This window comes from Tenrec ecaudatus, chromosome 14, assembly GCF_050624435.1.
Source record: "Tenrec ecaudatus isolate mTenEca1 chromosome 14, mTenEca1.hap1, whole genome shotgun sequence".
In the NCBI taxonomy this organism is placed as follows: Eukaryota; Metazoa; Chordata; class Mammalia; order Afrosoricida; family Tenrecidae; genus Tenrec; species Tenrec ecaudatus.
The window spans coordinates 120,590,160-120,609,973 of record NC_134543.1 but is presented as its reverse complement, the minus strand read 5'-3'; the positions used below and the strand labels follow the sequence as shown (position 1 = coordinate 120,609,973).

The window sequence follows — 19,814 nt, the reverse complement described above, 5'->3', positions numbered from 1 at the left end:
CCCTTTACTGGCTGCCTGCCCCTGGAGGCATTGAATTGTCATCGCTTCTCTAACTCAAGATTTCTCAACTGCCATTTCTTGGGGATGGGGGTGGGGCGGGAGCAGGGGGGAGGGGCTGCCCTGTGCATGCCTGGCCCCTCCCTACTAGACATCAGGGCGCCCCACTCTCCCACCCACCCTCCAGTTGTGAGAAACCAGAATGACTACACACAATACACAATGTCCTCTGGAGCGGGAAAACTGCCCTGAGAGAGGGTAGGAGCCTGAGTCACGCAGGCTGAGTCTCAATTCAGTCTCAAGTCACAATTCAGTCTCTGGGTGTTTCCATTAGAATGAGAATCCAATTGGTCCAGTATGGGCCAGCGGTCTTCTCCAGTGACCAGGTGATTGCCTTCATGACTGCCACCCCTGCAGAGAGGGGAGCTGGGGAGCTAACCCATAGGTTTCCATACAATATAAAAATAAAAGCATCAAGAGATACCTCTCAACCGTCTAACAACCTTAACTTTCCAAAGGATATTCTTTGTACGCGGTTTCGGGTGCCTTCCCTCCATCCTGTGACACAAGGGTACTCCATTGCCATTCTCATTCAGTCAGATTAGGGCGAAGCGGAGGCTCCCAAAGTGCCCGGTCCTGGAGTTGATTATGATGCACAGCTCTCCTTTCACACAGGGTAGAACTGTCCCTTTGGGTTTCCAAGACTTAAATCTTTATGGGTGCAGACAGCCTCATCTTTCTCCTAAAGAGCAGCTGGTGGGTTTGAACCGTTGGCCTTATGGTTAGCAGGGCAGTGCATAGCCCATTATGCCACCAATGCTCCTTCAAACCGAGGCATGGAGAAAAGTTACCTTACTACCTGAGTACCCATAGCAACCCAACAGAGAAATAACTAGAACCAGGGCCTTCGGGAGCCCATCCCGGCTTCTCTGGCCTTCCCTCCAGTGGCAGCTCTCGGGAACATATCACCCCGGCTACTCCGGGGAAACTGAGCAGCAAAGCAAAACCTGTCGTCCTCCGGCTCCGCCTGGGTCTGACACCAGGAACAATGCAGTCACTCATGTTTGCTGGGCAGGTTTTGTTGGCAGGAAGCCACCCTGTCTACCTCTCGCTCCCGTCGGTCTGGGTGGAACCCAGCCATTATGGTTTCTCTCAGGTTTCGAATGCCCAGGAACAATTAACTCCTTCTCATAATTTCATGTGGTACAGAAAGTCCCAAGCCAAAAATTCCATCCCTGGTCCCTACTTTTAGACTTCCAGGGGAACCTCCCCCTCCTTCTCTCCTGACACTTGACTTTGATTCTTTCTATTTTCCTCCAATACGCTGGGCCAGACGTGGAGTCCTAGTTTATTTAACGACGGGGCTGCAGAGCCAACACAAATCAAAATAAAACCCAGTCTCTATTTGAGGGGAGTGGTGAAAGTAGGAAGTTGTTATAGGTCCTTCAAGATGGAAGCTAGAAAAATTTTTTTAAATTTTTAATGTAAGATTGTGTTGATCTCATTTCTGAGGCATGGGGATATGAGGGCTGTCTACAAAATAATCACTGAATGATGACGAAGTTTCAAAGGAAGTAGCTGTTATCTATCCTCCCAAGGTTCTTTCTGACATCCGGGCAACCACTGTGACGTGAAGTGGCTTTCTTTCTCAGAGAATTCCTTGTCCCTCGTAAAACCATTACATCAGCCACTGACCTGGGTTGCTTCCTTCAATGATTTATTTCTCTTGATCTGTCAGGTCTGTTCCTGATTTGGTCTGTGCACACCCACGCTCACATGCACACATACATACTCTTTCACAAACACTGTGCACGCACTGAAGGCACCAAACATGCCTTTCTGTGTGGCGCAGATTAATGTCTCAGCATGTAGGTTCCATCAAACACTAGACGACTGGCTTCTGTCTAGTTAAACAAAGAGCCCCAAACCCACAGCTACTGAGGAGAACTGCCCAGGGGGTTTCTTTCCAAGGTTGAAGAGCTCTGTAGACGCAGCTTGCCCCCTCTTTCTCCTGCAGAGTGAAGGATGGGTACAAATCCCTCGCCTTGTGGCTAGCAGTTGAGCACTTTAATCAGTGCTCTAGAGGTGACTTTGGGAATCGCTAATATGAGCTCATTTATACCAAGGAATGCGTCTTCTCACTAGAGCAGGAGAGGCTGGGCCCCACCCCTGCCCCCAGAGCAACTGCTTCTGGAGATGGGAGGTGGAAGGTGGGGCCCAAGAGCAGGAATTCCGAACAAGCAGGATCCAGGCCCTGAACCTGCTGCTGGTGGGGAGGCCTCGTTGTGTGAGCTGCAGTAATGACAAATGGACTCACACACCTCGTGATCACACAGGCTGGTGTGCTTCTTCAAAGAGATCGGGTCTCAGGCATCATCAGAACACACACAAAAAAAATCTTACCATAGTGAATGAAGGGGGAAGTGCAGAGTGGAGATCCAAAGCCCATTTGTCAGCCACTGGAGATCCCCTTGCAGAGGGGTCTAGGGGAGGAGATGAGTCAGTTAGGGTGTGATGCAGCACCGATGAAGAATACAGCTTTCCTCCAGTTCCTAAATGCTTCCTCCCCCCAACTACCAGGATCCAAATTCTACCTTGCAAGTCTGGATAGAGCAGAGGATGTACACTGGTGCAGATAGGAGCTGGAAGCACAAGGAATCCAGGGTAGATGATACCTTGAGGACCAAGGGTGTGAGGGGCGATACTGGGAGGGTGGCGGGAGGGTGGGTTGGAAGGGGGGAACTGATTACAAGAATCTACATGTGACCTCCTCCCTGGGGAACGGACGACAGAAAAGGGGGTAAAGGGAGACATCGGACAGGGCAAAATATGACAAAATAATAATTTATAAATTACCAAGGGCTCATGAGGGAGGTAGGAGTGGGGAGGGAGGGGAAAAAAACAGGACCTGATGCCAAGGGCTTAAGTGGAGAGCAAATGCTTTGAAAATGGTGAGGGCAAAGAATGTACAGATGTGCTTTACACAATTGATGTATGTGTGAATTGTGATAAGAGTTGTATGAGTCCCTAATAAAATGGTTTTTTAAAAATGGACTCTCAAGACTGGATTTCCCCAGCACAGCAATAAATGCTCATTTCTGCTTTTTTTTATTTTGCCTTAATTCCGATCATCCCTGGAAAGCCCCACCTCCCCCAATCTCCTCTTGGCCCTTCTAAATCTCCTGGGCCCACCAGACCCAGCCTCAATTCCTATCCTTCCAAAGACCCACTTCTGACCATGCCAGTCCACACAGACTCACTTCTCCAACTCTTTCCATTTTTAAATGAAACCTACAATGTAACCTAGGAGCCCTGATGGCGTAGTGGTTACAAGTTCAGCTGGGAACCCCAAGGTCAGCAGTGTTAAACCACCAGCTGCTCCGTACTAAAAAGATGGGGCTTTCTACTCTCGTAGAGTGACAGTCCAGGAAACTGGCAGGGCAGTTCTACCCTATGGGGTCACTGTGCGTCAGCATCGACTCGATGGCAGTGAGTGAGTGTGTGACAGTATGATCTCCTGCCTTGTAACATGTCAGCCACAAATGTCACACTAGAACTGCACTACCTGGGGTTTTCAGTGGCTGAGTTTTTTAGAAGGTTGCCAGCCCTTTCTTCTTTGGCCCCTCGGGGCGGACACCACCCTTCCTCTTTCAGTCCACATCCAAGTGTGCTCATCATTTGTACCACGTAGGAACTCCTTGCTCCAACTCCCATTGCCCTTGAATCCATTCTGACTCCTAGCAACCCCATAGAACACGATTTCTCAGACTGTTAGCTCCTCATGGGAGTGGAAGGCCTCTTCTTTCTCCCTTGGAGCCAATGGCGGTTTCCAATTGCTGACCTTGTGATTAACCACCTACATTGAACTCATTAGTGGAATGAACTTACTTGGCCGTGTCTTATACACTCTATAAGAATGCTTCAAATGGTCTGTGGGGAAACGGAATGAAAATCGAATGGAATCCTGACACCATTGTGGTCTCAAGCTGATGGCCTCCCTCATCTGGATGCTGTGTCTTTGTCTTGTCTTTGTTCCAAGACTTCATAAATGGTCTCCTTACGTTTAGCTCTTTAAGGGCAGGCACTGGCACATAGGAAAACCATACACATGTGCCTAATGAGAAAAAAAGGACAATGGAATTTTTCCACAAATATTTTGAAGCACCTTGTGTGTGTATCCCTGAGCCTAGGATAGGACTAAGCACATCATAGACCTTTGTGCTTAGTCCTATTCCAGTCAATATCATATTGATGGATATGATATGTCAATATCATAATATATCAATATCACAGTATCATATCAATATGATATTTCAATATAATATTGACTGATGAGGGTTCACAGTGAATTTTGAGAGGACATGAGCAGGTGTCTGTACCATCAACTGGTATTCTCTAATATTTGGTGCTTGATTCCCAAGCCCAGATCACTGTTCTCGTGTCAATTCTGACCCATAAATACCCTCTAGGACAGGGAAGAACTACGCAGACGGTTTTCCAGCCTGAACAGAAATCTGTACAGAAACAGAGCTGCGTGCGCCTTTCTCCTGTGCAGCAACCTGTGGGTTCAGGCCACTCACCTTTCAGGTAGCAGTTGAGTGCTTTAACCACTGTGCCACCAGGGCTCCATTAGTGCCACTGAGTCAATTCCAACCTATGGCGACCCAATAGGACCGTGTAAAACTACCACTGTGGATTTATAACACTGCTCTTTATGGAAGTAGAACACCTCATCTTTCTCCCGACGAGCAGCTGGTGGTTTCGAACTGCTGCCCTTGAGGCTAGCAGCCCAGCTCATAAACACTGCGTCACCAAGGCTCCTTTATACACATTCATATACTATACTATGCCTATAGGTGTCTTGGTGGTGCTGCCAGTTAGCGCTGGGCTGCTCACCACAAAGTCAGCAGTTCAAGCCCAGCAGCAGCTCTGCAGGACAAAAATGAGGACGCTTGCTCGTGCAGATATTACAGTTTCAAAATCCCTCTCTGGGGTTGAAACGAGTTACAGTCGTCATGTTCTCTCACCCTTTGCTGCTTGGTTTTGCGCCATCTCTATTTGTCACCACAACCTTGGGACCATGGAAAAATCCCTGGACAGGGTCAAGAGATGTCAATGGATTTTAAGCTTTATTTATTTATTGTACAGGCATGTTTTTTAGGCAAGACATTGATTGAATATCTTACAGTTTCCAGTGCTCCTTAGTGAATGGACTGAGCCTGCCACCTCTCTCGGATGCTTGTGAGCCTTGAAAGCAGTCAAAATCCAAAGTACAGTCAAAAGGCAGTGCTAGCGCTCAGCATATTCACTTCTTTTCTCCGCTTTTCAACCTTCCTTTCTTCTTCCCCCTTCCAGGTTTTCTGACTCTAGAGCCAGCTCTCGCTTTTTGCTGGGAGTAATGCCTAAGAATCAATAGATGATGCACAAAACCTGTGGGGGGGGGAGGGCGGGATTTGTTTAAAATGCCCTAGAATTGCTTACAAACGGCACACAACCTGTAGGGCTAGATTTGGAGTTGCAGCGGACACAAAGCAGCTGAAGTTGAGTGGAAGTGAGAAGCCAACGCCCAGGAACTGCAGGCAGGAGGGACCTTTGTCAGACCAGGGGGGATCCGCTTTGTGCTTTGTCCTTCCCCACCCTGGCCTGTCTCAGCGGCCCAAACCAACCGCAAACCCACCACCGGCCAGTTGATTCTGACTTTCAGTGACCTTGTGTAATAGCATTTCTGAGGCTGTAAATCTCGGAGGGAGCAGATCGCCTCATTTTTCTCCCATGGAGCTGCTGGTGTGTTTCAACTGCCAAGCTTGCAATTAGTAGTCCCATGATTACTCAGCATCCCATGATTAGCCACCAGCCAACTTCAAGGTTGGTGGGTCAAACCTACCAGCTACTCCTCAGGAGAAAGAGGAGGCTGCCTGCTCCCGTAAAGATTTAGTCTCACAAACCCTGCATGAGTCACGATGGCTGGGGGTAACCTGCGGGGTGTGTTTTGGAGGTGTTCTTAGAGACTCTTGTTTAAGGCAGTTCTACGGTAATGAGCCTGAGTCGGGGTGCCCGGTAGCCTCTGGGTGGGGCTGGGGGGAGGTGGCTCCAACTTCTCAGGAGCCTTAGGATCAACTTTACGCTTCTAGGACCTCGCTGCTGACTGTCCTGGTCAGCTAACCTGTGCTCAAGTGTTGCCCCCCTAGGGGCTGGCCACCTGTACTGGTTTCCTTCTGAAGTTAGAAAGCCTTGGCTTACATTTTCAGCTAAGTAGAAGCTGGCCACGGTCATCTGGTCAGGCCTGCTTCCTTGCCCTTGTGTCTCCAGGCCTCCCTCGTGGCACTAATGAGTGCCTCTCCCGGCCGGCCTTTGGTCTGCAGGCATCCTTACCAGGAGTCCACCCCACAGAAATGCTCGTCAAAGGTGCCAGGACCCAGGCGCAAGAAGGTTCTGCACTATTGTTCGTACGAGGGAAGCCAGGAAAATCACCCCATGGCCACCCCCAGGGTTTCAGATGAGTGAGACCGGGAGCAGTCGCTCATCGCCCCGTCTGTCTCTACCTCCGCCGTGTTTGTATCAGGTAAAGAAAGATAGGCGTATGAAAGCTCTCTGTAAGTTGCAAATGGTTTTATAAGTCTAAGAGACACGATGAATCAGTAATGAAAAAAAAAATCCTTTGAGGCCTTTAACAAATACAGGCTTTTGATGTACTTAGACCCTTGGCATTTGCATATTTAACGTTTGAGATTTTGCCCACCTGTGGAGTAGCCCCACAGCAACTTGATCAGCTGAGGTAGACCTCACCTCCCTCCAAGAACAAGAAGCCTCTCTCCCAGGAGGGTGAGCAGGAGTGAATGGGCGAGGCGGTGGAGTCGACTCCCAACATTGTGCACACCTGAAAGAAACACTGTTCTCTGCATCCTCAGGCTCGGCTGTGGGTCAAGCCATTGTGGGCCATAGGTTGGTTGGTTTGGTCCATAGGGTTTCCATGGGCTAGTTTTTAGAAGTTGATAGCCAGGCCATTCTTCCGAGTCTGTTTTCCTCTAGGAGCTCCGCTGAAACTTGTTCATCATCATCGCAACCACGAGCCTCCTCTACAGATGGGTGGTGACTGTACCCAGGGTCCACTAACTGGGTCCATGCTCCTGGTCATGTTTAACATCTAAGGAACTTGAGAAGCTTCAGATGCTATTGTAAATAGTTTCTTTGTCCATTGTCCCTCTTCTGTTATCTCCCCATCAGTGTGCTCAGAGCTATTGGCAAAAAAGTGAAACAAACCAAAAACCAGAAATTTGCTATTAAACTGGATTGGCTATCTAGCGAAGATTCCCTAAAACAATTAGCTTTGCCATGTCCAGACCGCAAGAATACAGCGACCACTGCCTGCCTTTGGCATGACTGAGATCTGGTAAGGATGACTGCAGAGCCCAGAGGTTCAACTAAAACAAGGTGCGTGTAAGCCTGGAACGAGTGTAGAACTTTGGGGCCACATTTTATTGAGCCACCCTGAGGGACAGCCTGCAGGGCTCCAGGGAGTTTTCTTGGCTGGGATCTTTGCGGAAGCATGCCACCAGCTGTGTCTCCCGGTGGAATTGCTGGGTGGGCTGATATTTTGGTCAACAGCTGAGTGCTTCAGTGCCATGCCACCAAGACTCCTTAAATTTACCATTAAGTGTGTGTGTGTGTGTGTGTGTGTGTGTGTGTGTGTGTGTTGGGGGGGAGATCCACCTGAGAATAAGCAGCTGCAATGTTGAGGGTGTTTTGTTGGTTGGTTACTCTGGTGTATTTAGTTCTCTTTCCCTTCATATCCTGCATGGAGGCTGTGCTAGGCTGGTCCGGGAGGTTCCCCATTCTTGGCGCTGCCCCTCCTAGGGTGTGGCCTCGGCCTCTCAGGCCCAGGTGGAACTCTCTACCACCTGCTGGGAGTTTTGAACGAGGAGGGGGGAGGGAGAGTCACAGCCCTCCTTTTTGACGCACCCTAGAAACTTGTGTATTCCCCTCCCACTGCCACCCCCTGGCCACACCTACCTGCCTGGCTGGCTGGGAAGGACTGCTTTATTCCAGGGAGCCATCCGCCTACCCCAAAGCTGGAACCCTGGATGGTGAGGGACAGCCCACAGGTGCTGCCTCCTGTCTGACTGAGAGCCGGTTATTCGGATGGGAGGAAACCGGATTGAGCAAGAGACAGCTGGGTGCTAGAGGCTTTGGTGCCTCGGATGAGCTCATCTGTCCCAGCTTTCTTAGGACAATTTAGTGCTGGTTGCATTTTTGGCTTTGCATGAAGGCTTCCTTTAAATTAAAATGAAATATTATTGGATAATCTCTCTTGATTTTCTGGTAGTCATGAAGGCTGTTGAGAGGCAGTTGTTTGCAAATGAAAGCCAGAACTTCAAACCTGTTCATTCTGGCTCCACTCCTGCTGAGAAGGCGCATTTCCACCCTTGGAATATTGAATCCCAACCTACATTTTAACAAGATGCCCAACTGGTTCTTACGCACACAGTTCTACATATACGTTCTGATCGTACAATGAGTATGGTACCATCAAATTCACAGGGCTGTTGTGAAGACTGAATGGAGTACTATCTTGAAAAGGGCTTGCAAAAAAATTCTCAAAGCGCTCTAGAAGTAAAAGGCATTTCCTGTTAATAATAGCAAGGAAAATACAGGCAGCATCTGATTTGGTTTTTTCCCCCTAAGACTTTATTTGAGCAGAGAGCAATGGGTCACTCGGTGTTCAGTTTAATGGTCAAGAGTATGTAGTTTTACCTTCATATTTCTAGCATGTCTGCCCAAACCAAGTCACTGGCCAACGACATAACAGAAGGTAGTTCCCACTGAGGCCCCTCACAAGTAGTTCAGTAGATAACCAGCGCTTTTGAGAACCAACTCTGTGCCAGTCACCAAGCCTTTTGATTTAGTGCCACTGCATTTCACTAATAGCGCTCTTGCTCTCGCTCTCGCTCTCTCTCCTCCACTTAGACCAACTCCTAGAGACCCGATAGGGCGGGATACAACTGTCCCCATGGGCTTCTGAGACTGTGAGGTCTGTAAAAACTAAAAAACTCACTGGCATCGAGTCGATGCTGACTTGTGGTAACCCTTTCGGGCCGAGTAGAACTGCTCTGATCTCCAAGACTCTAACGCTTTGCAAGAGTAGAGTCTCTCGCCCTCGGAGCGGCTGGTGGTTTTGAACTGCTGACCTAATGGGGATTGAAGCCCAACGTGCAACCACTGTGCCACCAGAGCCTCTGTGAGGGCTCACTTAGAGGAGATGCTTAAGCCTCAGCAACACTACGCATAGACCGGCCTACTGGCTGTGGGAATACGTCATTTATCCCAATGGTGTGGTTGTATCTTGTTTTGCAGCTCGGATGATAGGCGTTGCCTGGCTGGCAGCGGATTCTGCAGTCAGATTTGTGCATGATTGGGGTCTGAAATCAACGGGAAAGTGCATGACCTCCACCTCCTCCAGCTAGCCCAGGGAGGGGCAGTCTCTTGTAGGGGCTTGCCCGGAGGTGTGGATGGAGAACACTGTGCTGAGGAAAGTCCTCAGACTCTCATGGTCACTGTCTGCGTGGGTAGGAAGCCCCTTGGCCGATCTTGTAAGCTCTTCTAGCTAACATAATGTCTCTGTCCCAGTAATAGTCAGATTCCTGCTTCTGGAGTCCCACCTGTCACTCTAGTGTATTGATCATGATTTTGACCGATCGTGATTTTGTGAGTTTCTTTTGTTCCGTGCCTTATTTAGGCGTCTTGACTTAGTGTCTTGACTGTGAATGCTCGGACACCGTTATGCATGTGTCTGTGTCTTTGCATTGTCTTCCTCTCAATTACGATGCAATATATGTTCTCCTTAAATTATATTTGAGATTTGGGTCTCTTTTGTGTCCTACAACATCAGAAAAATGGAAATAAGCAAGCCTTGACTGTGGAGAAATATGAACCCTCCCCGATAGCTGGTGGGGATGTAAAATGGTGCAGCCACTGTGGAAAACGATTAGGCACTTCTTCAAAAAATTCAACATTAGTGACTCAGCAATTCCATCTCTGGGGTTTACCCCAAAGCCTTCTAAGGAGGGACTCAAGCAGATAACTAACTGTAGGCCATGTGCACCGCGGCATGATTCACAGTAGCCAAAAGGCAGGAGCAACCCATGTGCCCTTCGATAGATAGATGGTTGAACAAAGTTCACACCTCACAATCACCCACCTTTTGAGATAAAAAGGGCAGCGCCTGCCCAAAGACAAAGTTCAAAAGGGTGAGAAAAGGCGAAGGGATGGAAACAGGAGCCACAGGGAGGAAGTGGAACAAGTGATGTTAGATGATGGAGACTGCCATCCATGAAATGAAAAATAAAATGCATGAATCGTTAACCGGGAAACTGATCCGCTCTATAAGCCTTCACTGAAATCACAATTAAAAAGGTCTTTTTTAATGTTAATCTCTTATCTTCAATACTTACTATTAAAAATGTTTTTAAAAGATATATTCATGAATATTATTCAGCCAAAAAGCAAAATCAAGTTCTGATACATGCTAGGAGACATGGGTAAAGTTTGAAAACATTGTTACTGTTATTACTAGGTTCCGTGAAGTTGGCTCTGCCGCCTAGCCACCACATGGACAACAGAGCAAACTGCCCAATCCTGCACCACTAATTGTGTTTGAAGCTATTATTGCAGGTTTTGCACAATCCATCTCATTGAAGGTCTCCCCCGCACCCTTTTTAAAATCAGATCCTCTGTTTTATCAAGTTTGAAAATTATATATGCTTAGCGAAATAACTCAGATACACAATGACAACTCTGAGTCATTTATAAGAACTAGCTAAAATTGGCACATACATGGAGATTTAAAGAAGTTGAGTGGTTAGCAGTGACCAGGGAGAATGGGCTTGGGGAATTGTTACTTAAGTCTTGAGTTATTGGGGTAATGAAAACTTTTGGGGAATAAATAGTGATGATGTTTCAAAAAAAAAGAAGAATCACTGCGGTGGAAACTGACGCCTGGCCGCTGGTGCAATCTTGCCTTCAAGAGGAATCCCACCCTGCATCTGTGCACCCCAACATCAAGCGGACACCCCACTCTGCTACCTTCAGGAAGAGTTGGAACTCCTCCGCCCCACAGAACGGTGATCAAGTCTCAGTTATCTCCTTACTTACCGCTCTGTTTCTTCTTGCTTTACTCGCTTGCCTTTCTATCTTTCCCACCACAGTCGGTCTCAACAAGCTCAGGTTTGTGGGTTTTTTTTCTCTTTCTTCTTTTTCCCTCTTTTTTTCTTTCCTTTTCACCTCGTTCTCCTCTTCTCTCCCTCTCTGTCCTGTCATATGCCACTACTGGCCTCCAGGTCACTACCCTCCACCTAGGACAAATCAACCCAGATAGCAGGGGAACTCCAGCCTGCCCTCTGTGGGAGTGCTGCCCACCACACGAGGCAGCTGTGACGGCCCTCTACAGCATGCCGCGCTGCTGAGGAAACCTCCCACAGACCTCTAAGGGGATCTCGCCAACTAGGGCAATTCCCCCAGCACCGCCGGTCCCTGCATGAAAGGGCACACCAACCTGCCATCGTGGGGCAGGGTTTAAACCCTCTGGCCCCACATTCAAGCAATCAGGGATCAGCTATCTCTTTATTCTTTATTTCCTCCTTCTCTCACTTCCTTCTTTACCATCACAGCCAAGCTCAGTTGAGTTGTTCCCCTTCTTTCTCTTCTCTTTTTCTTTCTTTCTTCTCTGCTTTTATGATTCTCTCCTCTCCCTCTCTTTCCACAGGTGGTTTCCAGACCCTGACCCTCTGCCTAGGGCAGCTCTGCCCACCCAGTGGGGAGAGCTACAGCCTGCCCCCTAAGACAGGGCTGCACACAGCATGGCAGGGGGGTCAGCTATCTATCTTTTTTTTTCTCACCTTCTCTTTTTTCTTTCTTTTTCTTCTTCTTTCACTTCTTCTTTTCTCCTCTTCTAGCTCGTCTCTCCTTCCTGCCACAGTCTCGGCAGATTCACTTCTCCTTTCTTGTTTTCTTTTTCTTTCTTTCTTTTCTTTTTTTTTTTTTTTTTTACTGTTTTCACTTTTGTTTACTCTGTGCATTTTAGTTGTGTGTGTGTGTGTGTGTGTGTGTGTCAGTGGATGCTAGTTCGCTTGGCATTGTTGCTCCAGTCTCTGTTTTCTTCTTTCTCTCTTTTTCCTCTCCTTTCACTCTCTTTCCTTTCACAAGCCACTAGCAGCCTCCAGGCCACTCCCCTCTGCCTAGGCCCAACTGCCACCGGGGGAGCTCCCACCTGCATTTGTTGGCTTTGCACGCAGCTGGGGAATCACACCGGTCCTCTTCCATGCACCAAACAGCAGCGAGTTCTCCCGTTCAAACAGTGGGGGATCTCCAGCCTAAACCCCGAGGTCCTACAAGTGACTAGGGAAACCTCTGCCCACCACTCGTGGGCTCCATGCTACTGCGGGAACATCCACCCAACCTCCTAGGAAATCTCTCTGTCTACAGTCATTCCGCCTGCAAGCTCTACACCAAGCAGAGGACACCCACACCCCCTCCTCGGCACTCCAGTTGCACAGGAAAACACCACAGGCCACCGAGGTGCTCCAGGCACCGTGAGACCTACTTAGACACCCTCGTGGGCCCACAACAACCTGACCAGCGTCACACGAGAGGACTATCCAATTCACATTCCCAATAACGGAATACTGGGCGGCTAGGGTAAGAGGGAAATCACAGGAAGATATAGCAATAGCCTGGCCCCTCAGAACAGGCACCAGCAGGTAGTTCGTAGAAGCATTCTTACGAGTCCCCCAAGAGGGAGCCCAGTGTTTTTCCACTCCGGAAGATGGCTCCAGGCTCCTCTAAAACAACATGTAAACAGCAAGCAGTCCTAACAGCTTCAACGAAGAAGCAGGAGAAACAGAAGACAATGCCAGAAGAAGTCATGAACCTAACGACATGCATAGAAGAAGCAGATATTGACCTGCCACAGAAAGACATTTTTCAGAATGTTGCATGGAGTCATACGGGATATGAGGGAAGCAATGCAGAAAAAGGATGAAATGATAGAGGAGATAAAGGCAACACACCAAAGGGAAATACAAGGCTTAAGAAATGAAGTAACAAAAAAAGAGAAGAATCGGGGCATTCTACTTTCTTTTTTGTGGGAACCAGTTACTATGATAGGTACTATGTGTTTTCAACTCATAACAGCCACATAAGCAACACACCATGTATATAGCATGCACAATACTCATAGGGAGCTATAGCACTCACAGATTTACATGGATGGCAAAAAAATCACATGTTATTTACATAAAAATATGGTAGCTTAGAATAATTCTAAGGGATGTTCTCACCACATAATAAATGAAACAAAACCCCCACATTGCTATCGAGTCAATTCTGACTCATCAGTGACCCAATAGGGTAGGGTGGAACTACCCCAGTGAGTTTCTGAGACGAACGCCTTGTAAGAGTGGAAAGCCTCACCTACCTAAGTGTATCTCATTGCTCCACTTAAACCTCTCATGAGCATGTCACTCACTGTCCCTGTGGGTTTTGAAGACTGTACATCTTTATAGGAGTAGAAAGGCTCACCTTTTCCCTAAAGCTGGTGGTTTTGAACTGCTGATCTTGAGATTAGCCACCCAACACTTACCCCACTGCACCAGCAGGACATCTCCTCCTCCATAGCAGGCTGAACTCACAGCTCTGTTAGCTGCAATGTCATCCTTTCTCAGCCAGAACGGAAGATGCCCTGGCCAGTCCTTACCTTCCAACTCTCCTTTAGATTTTTAAATCATGAAGAATCTTTTTTTTTTTTTAATCTTCAACATCTACTTTTAGCTATTTGTAGAATTCCTATAGTGCACCTTATACCTCGGGTTCTATGATGCGTTTATTAGACTCTATCAAGTCCTGAGAAGTGGCAGGCATTGTGTCAGATGGGCTCTGTGAATCTGACATAAAAAGCAACTCCCCTGCCTTCTTGGTTGTCAGAGTCTAGTCAGAGAATCGGGTGTATTTGTGTCACGTCAATGCGTTAGATCCAGTCATAGAGCTGGGTCCAGCACCCATCTTTTAAGAGCCCTGTAAATTAGGTTGGGGTGCCCCTTCCACAAATGAGGGGCCTCAGTGACTGCTGTGGTCACCAGCTGAAGTTACCTGACTCCTAAGCATTGGCCCTGTGCATCCACCCAGTGCCCCATCCACCCTTGCCTTGATTCTTAATATGGTGCCATAGCAAGATGACAGACTATTTTCTATTGACTAGATTTGCATTACCTGTTCTTGAGTCATTCAGGAAGGTGCCTTACTTATTTGGGCTCGTCCCCAGGTCAGACTTGAGAGGCTACCCGATCCCTTCTCTGGCGTGCTGCTTTCTGTTAGCTGCAAGGTATAATGTTTCTAAGCATTTCTGCTTCACTCTTCCCCTCAGCTGATGCGCATCCTGCCCAGCACTTCACCGGCCCACTAGCCAGGCCTCGGGCTGTCTCGTTGCCAGGTGGTAGACAGCTCCATCTTGATGTGGGTACACCCCTTGCATAAACACTGGAGTCTGGGGATGGAAGGTGAAGTGATGGGTGTGAGCAGCAATTGGTATGAGGGCATCAATTAGGAGAAATTAATAAACAGTGTCTCCAATTGTCTTTTGATTTTATCAAAATAATTCATTTATGCGGTGCCATCAGCTGACAAAGAATCTCCCATCCTTCTCATTGGCCCGTCACTGATACCCATCTGGGGCACTGGCGGTGGAGAAACAGAACACTGGGGAAAGGACATTAAATAAATCCCCTCGGACCGCCTCGCCAATAAGTGACACAGGAGGAGATTCGAGGGCACTCCATGTTCTAGTGCAAGGCCTGCCCCCTCTACCGGGCCATGACAGACTGGAGACAGCGTGATAATAAAGTCAGAAGCAAGTACAGAGGAGAGGCTGTAACTGACTGCATTCCTCCCAACATCCCCCAAACAGATTGCCTTCCAGTGAACCCTCACATTGACCCGCTGGGTCTCCCAGCAGAGTGGTACTCCAGGGGGGTTCCCATAGCCTGTTTCCCAGACAGGGCACCTTCCCCTCTGCTTCAGGGTGGGCCCACACCATGGTGTTTGCCGTTTGTACCACCCAGAGGACAGGTGAACTTCTGGGACTGAGAAACTGCCAGGAGAGACCGGAGGAATTCTAGTGGCTCCATGTTGCTGTAAATGTAAATGAGGAATCTATCTGTTTCAAAGAGCCGATGCAAATCTCTCTGTGAGAACCCATATTCTGCCCATCCCCATCTCTGTCCCAAAGAAGTTACTTCCTGGTTGCAGATACCTGAGTGGATGGAGAATACTAATTAAGGAGACCCTTTTTTTTTTTTTTTTTTTTTAAGTTTTAGGCGGTTTTAGGCGGTTGCCTACTAAAATGAGAAATTAAGACGGTGGAGAAACCCACAGCGTGAAATAAGCGCATACAGCTCCCAACAACTGAAACAGGCCTGGTATGTGTTAGCTCTTTCTAAGACTATTCCACGGCATATGGTCTATTGCTACACCTGGGTTTGCACGCAGGCCTAGTCTATGAGCCCTTCCAGAAAGCCTGTTGCAATTCTTTACCATCATACGCTCATGTAGGAATCTCCTTTGAAACTGGAACCCGGGCGATTTATACACAGGGGTGATCACACGCTGCTAGATCAGTGTTCCAGTTCACTGACTTCAACTTCCTTTTCTATCATGTGACCTGCTTCCAGATTTCAAAAACTGCCAGCACCGGGGGCCCACTCACTTCCTCCAGTGATTAATCCCGAGAATGAGGAGTGGGGGGGGGGGCGCGGGGTGGAGGGTGGGAAGAATAAGTGTCTGGGGATGTTGGTGGAGGCTGTGAAGCGCTCTTGGAGCCTTCTGGGATTCTCTATCTGGAACGGGAGGGTCTTCTTGTGGGCTGTCCATGGGAACCCAGAAAATATAGTCCATCTGTAATGTTTCTCCAGGGGCTGGTCTTTCTGGGCATACTGGTTGGGAAGAGCTGAGCGTTTCTCAAGGACCTAAAGTCCAGGCATGTAACACTTAGGCCTTGACCCTGATGATAAATTATGAAGGCGCTATAGCTGCTCGGTAGTAAATAGTTGCTCAAATGGCCTTCCAGCTTCTCGGTGACAGCAAACTATATCCGAGGAAGCTCTCACCTTGCATTAAAGATTAAACATTCCAGTCCTGATATCTTAAACCTCTTGCCAGGTGTGAGATGGTATCGCGTGCCACCCACCAAATTTCTGCATCTGGCAGCTGGGCATTGAGATGTTTGAAAAGCAAGGTTTTCATGGAGGTCGGAGGGGAATGAGCTTAAAAAAATGGAATCAATTTACATAATTTGCATGAAGCAAATGATGACTGAGCATACCATGAACTGTTTATCATTCGATAAACAACTCTATTTCAGAAGTACAGCCGAAATGCTTCTCAGAAGGGAGGATGGCAAAACTTTTCATGTCCTTTGAACATGACAGCAAGAGGGATGCCCTTCTGGAGGACACCATGGGTGGTGAGAATCAGTGAAAAATAGCAGGTGCTCATGGAGATGGATTGGCACAGTGGCTGCAGCAATGGGCTCTGGGTTAGTCTGGGTACTTTAGAGAAACAACTCCACAGAAATTCATGTATAAGAGAGAGCTTTATATAAAGATTAAGTGCGCATCCAGAAAACATCCCAACCCAGTGCTGCCCAAGCCCACAAGCCCAACATTAACCCTTTAACCCATATTGTCCAACACCAATCCACACAGTCTTCCTCCATCTCACAAAACACACACAATGATCCCGACTGCAGGAGGAAAGCCGAGTCACTGAGCATGTAAGCATCTCAGCGCTGGCAGGGGTCTCCACACAGCTGCTCCAGCACCCAGGGTTGCATCGGGGTAGGTCCGTGTGGCTTCTCCTCGGGGGTGGCTTGCAGGAAGTGAACCTTGCCAGCTGAAGCAGGGAACTGGCTAAGGCAGCTGCACCCTGGTGCGACCATCACAAAGCAAGAGACCCAAGAACTAGAAAGGCGAGGCTCACCGAGCCATTTATCTCTCTGCCCTTTAATTAACCCCACAGGAGTTTATCGGCAAGGTTGGCACAATGAACTAACTACCTCAGGCTCTAACATGGCACCGATGGTGAGGATGGTGCAGGACCGGGCTGTGCTGGGTTCTGTTGATTGCAAGTCTGCTTGATGGCAGCTAGCAACAAATGAGCATTAGAGCTGATCAATGTGTCAGAGTTAGCTAGTGTTTCCCCAGTGAGATTAGCCACTGAGTTCTTTAAACAAGGTCATCAGGTTAGAATTCAGTCCTCAGGGAACATCTATGATGATGTGTGTGAACCTCAGGTCTTCTCGGTTTTCCTGGAAGCCAGGGCTAATGTTTCCCAATTAGGTGTGAATCATACTAGCATCCCTGGTCACTCAGTACTGATAGATGGTGAGAGAGTATAGAATCGTAGGTCAACAAAACTCTCTTCACAGTGGAACTGCAAATACAGACTTAGGGTAATTCATTTGTAAACCTTTGTTATTGTTTGATCATTATATCCCAGTACATGAAGGAGCAGATTTGTTGAGTGGATTAAATGATCAAAGGAGTGAATTGCTGAATAAATTCAAAAACAACAACAGCTTAGGCTGTGGTTTAGGAGAAAGCCTACTAGAGTGGTACAGCTGTTGCCGAAAGAATACTTACTCTTCCTGGAATTACTATTATTAAATGTCAACTTGTGCTTCATAGATTGAGTGTGTGTTTATAAATCCTCAGGACTTTTGACGTGCACCATTAATATTTTGTATCTCATTGATATAGCTAGGGGAGGAAAACGTGAATCGTAAATGTTTTTGTTTAAAAAGCATAGTATGCTATTTTTTCCAGTGGTGTTTCATCAGTAGTTATTAAAATCTCTAGCCTAACATAGGAGGGGGTACCCCCTCCAAAAAGTGGGGTTGCGCTAGGCAGAGTGGATCCACATTTTCCCCACTAGGTGAGCATTGGAGCAACTTGCTCTGAGTTAACGCACCCAATGGCGTCAGCTGGGAAAGTTCTCTCTGGACACAGTGGATTTTTTGTAAAAGCAGTCTCACTCAAACCTTGTTTTTTGTGATGGCCAATTCAAGAGAAGAGCATGAGGCTGGGACAGCGCTATGGGAAAAAATGCAAGTGTGTGGGTAGCTTTATTGTTTTAAAAAAGGTGAAATATTAGTTAATGACAATCCTCGTTCTGGACATGTGCGAACTTCCCGAATGGATGAAACTGTTGACTTGTAGTGAATTTGGAGTTTGTTCAACCAGGTCAGACTGTTGATCAAGCTTTCTATTTAGAGGTTCTGAAAAGATAGCATAACAGAGTGCGACAAAAAGGGCCTGATTGGTGACAGATGCGGGACTGCTTTTGCCACCACGACAATGCACCTGCTCGCACAGCCATCTTGGAGCACCAGTTTGGGGCAGAAAAACCCAAAACCCAGCACTCCTTTCTTGCCCTATGCACTTTACTCACCTGAACGCACTCCATGCAAGTTTTTTTTTTTTGTTTCCAAGAATGAAGAGGGACATGAAAGCACAGCTTTAGAAGAGGTGAAGAAAAAAACACACCAAAAAACCGAGGGGGGTGCGTCAGCCATCCCAACAGAGGCTCTTGAACAATATTTCCAAGAATGGAATCGCAGACAGTTGTATTACGTGCAATGGAAAGGACTTTAAGGTGATAAGGTTGTTTTGTACAAAAAAATTAAATACATAGCTTTGGGGTGGGGGTTACTCCCTCATATGTTTCAGGAATCGACTGACTGGTAGAACGTGTGAGCGTGGCGTGGACAGGGCAGGGAGAATATCCAGGCCCCGTATGAGACCGGTCCTCGTTTCTGTGAAAACTCGCCTTGGGGACTGGGCCGCTTCTAGAGCAGCCGTTCCCAACCTATGGGTCGCGACCCCTTTGGAGGTCAAATGACCCTTTCACAGGGGTCGCCCGATTCCTAACAGTAGCAAAATGACAATGATGAAAAGCAACGAAAATAATTTTATGGTTGGGGGGGGGGGGTCACCACAACATGAGGAGCTGTATTAAAGGGCCGCAGCATTAGGAAGGTGGAGAACTACTGCTCTAGAGCAGGGGTCCTCAAACTTTTAAAACTGGGCCCAGTTCACTGTCCCTCAGACCCGTTAAAGGGCTGGATTATAGTTTTAAAAATAACTGAACAAATTACTATGCACACTGCACATATCTTATTTTGAAGTAAAAAAAACAAATGGGGCAAAAACACCTGGTGGGCCGGATAAATGTCCTCGGCGGGCCGCATGTGGCCCGCGGGCCGTAATTTGAGGACGCCTGCTCTCGAGGTTCTAGCCCAGTGGTTCTCGTTTAGAAGTGGCCATCTACTGGTCATCCATTTGAAGACGAATTATCTGAGTAATAATTTACGGCACTTGATGTCGGTGTTGGTGTGTGACTTGGAGTCAGTTCCAGCTCATAGAGCCCTGTGAGTAGAACTGCCCCACAGGGTCTCCTGTCCCATGACGGAACGTTAGGGGAGCTGACGACCAGATCATTGCTCGTGTGGAGCAGCTGGGGCTTCAAATTGCCAACACTTCCGTTGAAAGCCTCGTGCTTAACTGCTACACCCCTGAGGCTCCCCCTCACCTTTGACATTTGTTGTTGTCAGATGTCATTGGTTCAGACTCAGAGAGAGCCCACGGACAACAGGACAAAACACTGCCAGGTCCTGAAGGCTGGATGGAGTTCGTGTGCTTCAAAACCTCTTCATTTTCAGGAAGCAAGTTTGTGTCATCTGCATATGACAGGCTGCTAATGAACTTCCCTCCAGT

General features: G+C 47.8%; 1 protein-coding gene across 1 annotated transcript in view; it reads left to right on the top strand.

Moving 5' to 3' along the window:
* MYO1E (myosin IE) overlaps positions 1 to 19,814 on the top strand; it is a 247,587-nt gene that overhangs the window by 42,939 nt on the left and 184,834 nt on the right. The window lies entirely within an intron of this gene.